We start from the raw sequence: 7,710 nt of genomic DNA, 5'->3' as shown, positions 1-7,710 counted from the left end.
TTACCTGGATCATCCTGAATCCGTTCTGTCTGGCTGTGTCCCTGGCTTGTGGATTGTTGACTGGTGGTCTGTATCTGACACATGGTGGAAGTATTCGATTCTTTGTAGCATTCATGCAGGAACCGGAGTTGTTCGTATGTGGCGCTTAGGCGGTTGGCACAGGATTCCCATTTCCTAGTTTGTCTTAGCGTCTCCCGCCCATAGGTGTTCAAAGTTTGGGAGAAGATTTGTAGCTCGGGTGCTCGTTGTTGTGATTCTGTTCGCCGAGCTGGGAATTTGTCTTGCAAACGTTTCGTCCCCTGTCTAGGTGACATCCTCAGTGCTTGGGAGCCTCCTGTGAAGCGCTTCTGTGCTGTTTCCTCCGGCATTTATAGTGGCTTGTCTTTGCCACTTCCGCTTCCTTCTCTCTCTCCTCCAACGGTGACCTCAGCATTTGCAACTGAATATTACTAAGACTTCCTTCCTCCAGAAAAACACATTCCTTGATTTACATTTTTAACTGCTTTACAGAAACTGGGCCATAATTATTTAGCATATATTGTATTTTTTTTGACCATTCCGAGTTGTCTGTCGACCCTCTTTTTGTTTGCTCTTGCTGGAGCCGATTTTCATGGATATTGGAAAAGTGTTCATTCTCTCTGCCTGTCTCTCTGTCTGTCTATCTGTCTATCTCTCTCTCTCTCTCTCAGGATACCATAATCTTCTCTTTGCCAATATAACTTGCTTTTACCTCCCAGAGGTCCCCTCTCATTGGGCATGACCGCCTAATTGCCTTGGTTTTCACAAACCAAGAACCCACATAACCGGTACAGCTTTGGCGACTCCAACGCGGCCCATGGTTACTCCAAGTCTCAAACCAACGTTAATCTTGCTGTCACTTAACCTCTCTTGAGACGGCAATCCTTTCCCTTGAGTTTTTCTCGAATACTGTGCGAGAGTTCACTAGTTCCTCTTCCTGGTTCGTATATTCTCTTCGAAAAAGTCTCTATGTTGGATTACTTTAGCCACAACTCTTAACCTGACCCGATTTGATTCGGAACGCGACTCTGGGGCGATCCACTTATCCCACGTCCTCTCACTCAAAGGGGCCAATTCAGCGCTCGAGATGAAGTGAAAGACTTTCAAGGCAGTGGTGCGTACACCTCCTGGGAATCTTCAAAATCTTACCCAGTCGCAGGGTCCCAGACGAGATTACTGCCGTGGAATTTAAATCGACTCGACGCAAATGCTACCAAGAGCAAATAAAAAGTTTATTTTTGAAGTTTGCGGAATGGACCCGACACATTTGCAAGACGCCTCATAAAATGGAGCCTGACGGTTTTCACATATTCCCTTTATACGATATATCACCTTGCCATATCACACCTCAAGCCGGAAACCTGGATCAGTCGAGTTCCTTTCCACACATGGAGTTGTTTTTTTTCTAATTCATTGACTGCTGATATAATAGATTATTGGCGTTGAGAGCCAGCTGTAAATTAGGTTGAACTTTACATTTTTTTCTGTCTTTTTGCAAAGTTAGGTCCATACTTCTTTGTTTCAACCATGCTTTCACAGATTTCACAAAAAATTATAATTTTCCATTACAGGGGATCAGACTGACAGTGACTGATGGAGTGACCATGATAGTGACACAATGAGGGTGAGGTGTCAGTGTGGTAGTGATGCAGACTGTGTGAGTGGATCAGGCCGATAGTTACGCAGTGAAGGGGTCAGAGTGATAGTGATGCAGTAAGTCTGAGGGATCAGACCAATAGTGACGCAGTAAGTGTGAGGTGGTCAGGGTGATAGTGAAGCACTTCGTGTGAGGGGTCAGTGTGACAGTGACGCAGTAAGAGTGAGTGGTCAGGCTGATAGTGACGCAGTAATTGGAAGGAGATCAGGCTGATCGTGATGCAGTAAGTGTTACTGTGTCGGCTGATCCTGACGCATAAAGTGGGAGGGTGAAAGTGACGTAGTAAGTGTGATGGGGTCAGGCAGAGTCTGACGCAGTGAGTGTGAGACAGTCAGGGTGATAGTAAGGGAGTAAGTGTGTGCGTTCAGGCTGGTAGTGACACAGTAGGTTGAGAGCGTCAGGCAGATAGTGGCCAATAAAAGTGAGGTGTTAGGGGAATAGTGACGCAGCAAGTGTGAGGTGTCAGGCTGTTAGTGATGCAGTAAGTGTGAGGGGTCAGTCTCATAGTGAAGCAGTAAGTGTGAGGGGGTCAGGCTGATAGAGATGCAGCAAGTGTGGTGGGGTCAGGCTGATCGTGTCACAGTGTGTGTGAGGTGTCAGGCTGATAGTGATACAGTAAGTGTCAGTGAGTCAGAGTGATCCTAATGCAAGAAGTGAGAGGGGACAGGGTGATAGTGATGCAGTGAGTGTGAGGGGATCAGCGTGATTCTGACAGTGTAGGTGTGAGTGTTCAGACTGATATTGATGCAGTATGTTGAGGGCGTCAGGCTAATACTGGCCAGTAAGTGTTAAGTAACAAGGTGATAGTGATGCAGGAAATGTGAGGAGTTAGACTGATACACACGGTGAAATTGTGAGGGGTCAGGCTGATAGTGATGCGGGAAGTGTGCGAGTGTCAGGCTGATAGTGACGCAGTAAGTGTGTTGGGAGCAGTTTGATGGGAATGCAATAAGTGTGAGCGGCTCTGGATGATAGTGACAGGTCACTATGAGGGGGAGGATGGTAGTGGTCCAGTGAGTGTGAGGTGTCAGGATGACAGTGAAGCAGACTGTCATTGTGATGGTGACATGGCAATGTGATGGGGTCAGGGTGACAGTGACGCAGATGCTTTCAGGAGGTCAGATTGTAGTGATGCAGTAATTGTGAGGGGTCAGGGTGATACTGACGCAGTGAGTGTGAGATATCAGTGTGATAGTGATGCAGAACATTTGAGGGGCCAGGCTTATAGTGACGCAGTATGGGCAAGGGGTCAGGGTGACAGTGATGTAGATGCACTCATAGGGCCAGGTTGTAGTAAAGCTGGAAGTGTGAGTGTCTCAGGCTGATAGTGATGAAGTAAATGCGAGGGGGTAAGGCAGTTAGGAATGTAGTAAGTGTGCAGGGGTAGTGCTGGAAGTGACGCCGTACATGTGAGTGTCGAAGCTGATAGTGACGCATTAAGTTTGAGGGCATCAGGCTGATCTTGACGCAGTAAGTGTGACGTTGTCAGGATGATAGTTACGCTGTAAGTGTGTGGGGCACAATGCTCTTGACGCTGTAAGAGTGGGGAGTCAGGGAGATAGTGACGCAGTAAGCATGAGTGGGTCAGCCTGATCGTGATGCAGTATATGTGAGGGAGTTCGCCTGGTACTGGCGCAGTATGTGTGATATGGTCAGGCTGATATTGATGCAGTTAGTGTGTTGGGGTCAAAGTGATAGTGACACAATAGGTGTAAGCGGCTCAGGATGATAGTGACACAGTGGGTGTGAGATACCAGTGTGATAGTGATGCAGTACGTGTAAGGGGTCAGGATGACCGTGAAACTAAGTGTACGGCCCTCAGTGTGATACTGCCACAGCAAGTGTGGGTTTGTCAGGGTGTAAATGAAGTCGTAAGTGAGAGAGGGGCATTGCGATAGTGTTGCAGTAAGTGTGAGGGGGTCAGGCTGATAGTGACACAGTCAATGTGACGGGGCAGTGTTTTAGTGACAAGATAAGTGTGAGGCGTCAGTCTGATACCGACACAATAAATGTGATGGAGTCAGGCTGATAGTGACACAGTAAGTGTGAGGGGTCAGCCTGATAATGACACAATAAGTGTAAGGATTCAGGGTGATAGTAACATGTGAAGCGTGATGGCGCAATTGAAAGTGACGCAACAAGTGTGTGGCCGTTAGGCTGATGGGGACGCAATAAAATGGCAAAGACTGTGTGAGTGGGCCAGGGTGATAGTGACACAATCAATGTGAGGAGGTCGGGGTGAGAGTGACGAAGTAAATGAGAGAGGATCAGAGTGAGAGTGACACAGTAAGTCTGAGGGGTCAGACTGATATTGACACAGTAAGTATGAAGGGGTCAGGCTGAGAATGACACCGTCATTGTGAGGGGGGAGAGTTTTAGTTATACAGTAAGTGTGAGGCGTCAGACTGAAACTGATACAAAAAGTGTGAGTGGGTCGGGGTGATATTGACGCAATACGTCTGAGGGGTCAGGCTGACAGTGACGCAGTCAGTGTGATGGGGCAGAGTTTTAGTAACATGATAAGCGTGAGGCGTCAGTCTGGTACTGACACAAAAAGTGTGACGGAGTCAGGCTGATAGTGACGCAGTAGGTTTTAGAAGTGAGGGTGATATTAACATAGGAAGTGCGAGGGCATCACTGATAGTGACGCAATATGTGTGTGGCTGTCAGGCTGATAGTGACGCAGTAAAAATGAGGATGTCAAGGTGAAACTTGTGCAGTAAGTGTGAGAATGGGAGATGGACAGTGATGCAGTAAGTGTGAGGGGTTCACGCTGATATTGAGGCATGCAAGTGTGAGGGGTTAGGTTGATAGTGACGCTGTGTGCCGGCGGGTCCGGCTGATAATGACGCAGAAAATGTGAGTGCCTCAGTGTGACAGTGACGCATTACATGTGAGAGGGTCAGGGTGATAATGACAGAAAAAGTGTTAGGGGTTCAGGTTGATAGTGATGCTGTAATTATGAGCTTGATCAGCATGATAGTGAGGGGCTTAGGCTAATAGCGACACAGCAATTGTGAGGGGGGTCAGGGTAGTGGTGACGCAAAATGTGTGAGCGGGTCAGGCTAATAGTGATGCAGTACGTGTGAGGTGTCAGGCCAATAATGACGCAGTAATGGTAAGAGTGTTGGTGTGCTAGTGACGCAGTAACTGTGAGCCGCTCAGGATGATAGTGATGCAATAAGCATGAGGTTTCAGGTAGACACCCATGCAGTAAGTGTGACGTTTTCGGGGTGACAGTGACACAGACACTTTGAGGGTTTCAGTTTGAGAGTGACACAGGAAATGTGAGGGGACAGGATGAGAGTGACACAGTAAGTGTAAGAGGTCAGGCTGATAATGATATACTAATTGTGATGGAGTCAGGATAATAGTGGTGCAGTGAGCATGAGTTGTCAGGGTGATAGTGACACACACGGCGTGAATGGGATAGAGTTATAGTGATGCAGCAAGAATGAGGAGGTCAGAGTGATCGTGTGCAAAGTCTGGCTGAATGTGACGCAAGGAGAGTGAAAGGTTTAGTGTGATCTGGACGCACTAAGTTTGCGGGGTCAAGGTGATAGTGATGCTGTAAGTATGAGTGGGTCAGTCTGATAGTGACACAGTACATTTGAAGGGATCAGGCTGGTAGTGATGCAGTAAGCGTGAGGGGGTCAGGCTGATATTGATGCACTAAGTGAGAGAATGTCAAGGTGATGGTGATGCATTAAGTGTGAGCAGGTTAGAGAGAGAGTGACGCTGTTAGTGAGTGGGGTTTGGCTCATAGGGATGCAGTAGGTGTGCATGTGTCAGGGTGTGAGTGATGCACGAAGTATGAGGGTGCCAGAGGGATAGTGACGCATTAAGTATGAGGGGGTCAGAATGATTATGATGCAGTAATTCTGAGGGGATCAGAGAGATACCAACGCAGTAAGCATGAGGGGGTCAGGCTGTTAGTGACGCTGTCAGTATGAGTGTTGAAGCTCATAGTGAAGCAGTAGGTGTGAGGTGGTCAGTGTGATTGTGGCGCAGTAAATGTGAGAGGGTCAAGGTGATAGTGACATAGTAAGTTTGAGGAAGCAGTGTTGTAGTGACACGGTAAGTGTGAGACGTCAGTCTGGTACTTACATAATAAGTGTGATGGAGTCAGGCTGATAGTGACACAGTAAGTGTCAGGAGTCAGGGTAATAGTAACATAGGAAGTTTAAGGGCGTGACTGATCGTGACAAAGTAAGTGTTTGGCAGTCAGGCTGATAGTGACGCAGTCAAAATGATGGTCTCGAAGTGAAAGTGGCGCAGTAAATGTGAGGACGCCAGATGGATAGTGATGCAGTAAGTTTGAGGGGTTCGCACTGATATTAAGACGGTAAGTGCGAGGGGTCAGGTCTATAGTGATGCAGGAAGTGTCGGCGGGTCAGGCTGATAGTGATGCATTCAAAGACCAAATATCCAAGGCTCACTGTAGTGCTGAATAGCGAGACTTCTCAAGGCGAAGATAAAAATCAATAGTTCTCATCCTGGTCATAATTCACAATGCTTCATTTTAAAATTGTCCTCTCCTGCTTCTCGATTCACCAATGAGGGAACAAAATTTAATTGCACCACCCGGTTTATCACTTCAAATATTTTGCAACTCTAAATGAGATTACCTCTCTTGTTTTGAAACTGTTAAAAAAGACCGGATTTTCCCAATTTCAATACAAAGGACTAATGTTCATCCATGATATCAAGGCTAATCGCTATTCGTGGTATTCCTCATATGGCATTAGTATCTTTCCTAAATTGAGGATTATAATTCCTCATACTGTAGGCCAAGTGCGGTCGAACTGAGCCACAATACATTGGAAATAATACTTTGTTGTCGTGCTCTGAAATCCTTCTGCAGCTTTCACAACAGACTTCTAAAACTGCTACTAGATTTCATTGACTTATTAAACACTTCTCCAAGATGCAATTCCAAAAATCTGTACATCAGACGTTCTACTTCAAACCTTCGATAATAATCTCCACACATTTCCCTCCTGACAAGTGTGATAAAGTCAAATCGTTGCTATTTATTAAATCATGAGGGACATGGATAGGTTGACTCATCAAGGTGTTTTCCTGCTGGTGAGGAAGTCAAAATTTAGAAAACATTGTTTTAAAATTAGTTGGTAAGGATTTAAAAGGGACGTCAGGGGCAACTTTTTCAGTCGTGTCCAGAATGAGCTGCCAGAGAAATTGTTGGAGACTGATACAACTGTAACATTTAATGGCATCTGGATGGATATATGAGTAACAAGGTTTAGAGGGTTGTGGGCCAAATGTTGGCAAATGGGACCTATTAATTTGGGATAACTGTCCACCATGGTCGAGTTGGAAAGAAGGGCCACTTTCCATGTTGTATTGTTCAAGAACTTGATGACTCTAGAACAATCGCAAAAACTTTTCAAATAATTCCATCAAGACGATTTCAAGTTCCAAATCTTCGGTCAATATTCCTCTCTTGTGCTCACAAGTTCATTACCTGATGTCAGAACTTACGGATTAGTTGCTGGATCCATTTCTGTAAATTGGTTCTGCATTCTTTCTAATTCCGATTTTTTTTTTACGAATGTAGCTAGTGTTTATGGACTTAGCATCAATATTTCTAATACCATATTTCGATGAATATTAAAACACAACAGCATATCTACTTTGGCACCAGATGACGAGCAATTGAGTCAAAATCGATCGGACGCAGTGAGACAATGATCCTCTCTTCGTGTGGTGTACATCCGTGACTCTATAATTCAATGAAGAACCATTCCCACAACTTCAGCTGTGTCAGCATCTAGTTTGCGGTGAAAGCCTGTCAATCTGCTAAGGTAACGTTCGTCTGGGTCTTTGCAAAGGATTTGGCGAAATCTTTGGGTCTTGACAATTTATTCTTCAAACAAATTTCGTATTTCATGAATTCAGTTCTTTTACTATGAAAATTGGCAATGTGGATGCAGCTGTGATGGCCGAGAGGATAAGTCGTTGGATTTGAAATCCAGTGGGGTCTCCCTGCGCAGGTTCGAATCCTGCTCACAGCG

At 45.7% G+C, this 7,710-nt stretch overlaps 1 non-coding gene across 1 annotated transcript; it reads left to right on the top strand.

The window, feature by feature from the left end:
- Positions 1-7,628: 7,628 nt before the first annotated feature.
- trnas-uga (transfer RNA serine (anticodon UGA)) lies at positions 7,629-7,710 on the top strand. The gene has a single exon. It is a non-coding gene; the product is annotated as a tRNA-Ser (tRNA).

Source organism: Chiloscyllium punctatum, chromosome 29, assembly GCF_047496795.1.
Source record: "Chiloscyllium punctatum isolate Juve2018m chromosome 29, sChiPun1.3, whole genome shotgun sequence".
In the NCBI taxonomy this organism is placed as follows: domain Eukaryota; kingdom Metazoa; phylum Chordata; class Chondrichthyes; order Orectolobiformes; family Hemiscylliidae; genus Chiloscyllium; species Chiloscyllium punctatum.
Note: the sequence above shows the minus strand (reverse complement) of the source record. Positions and strands in the feature narration are given on the sequence as shown.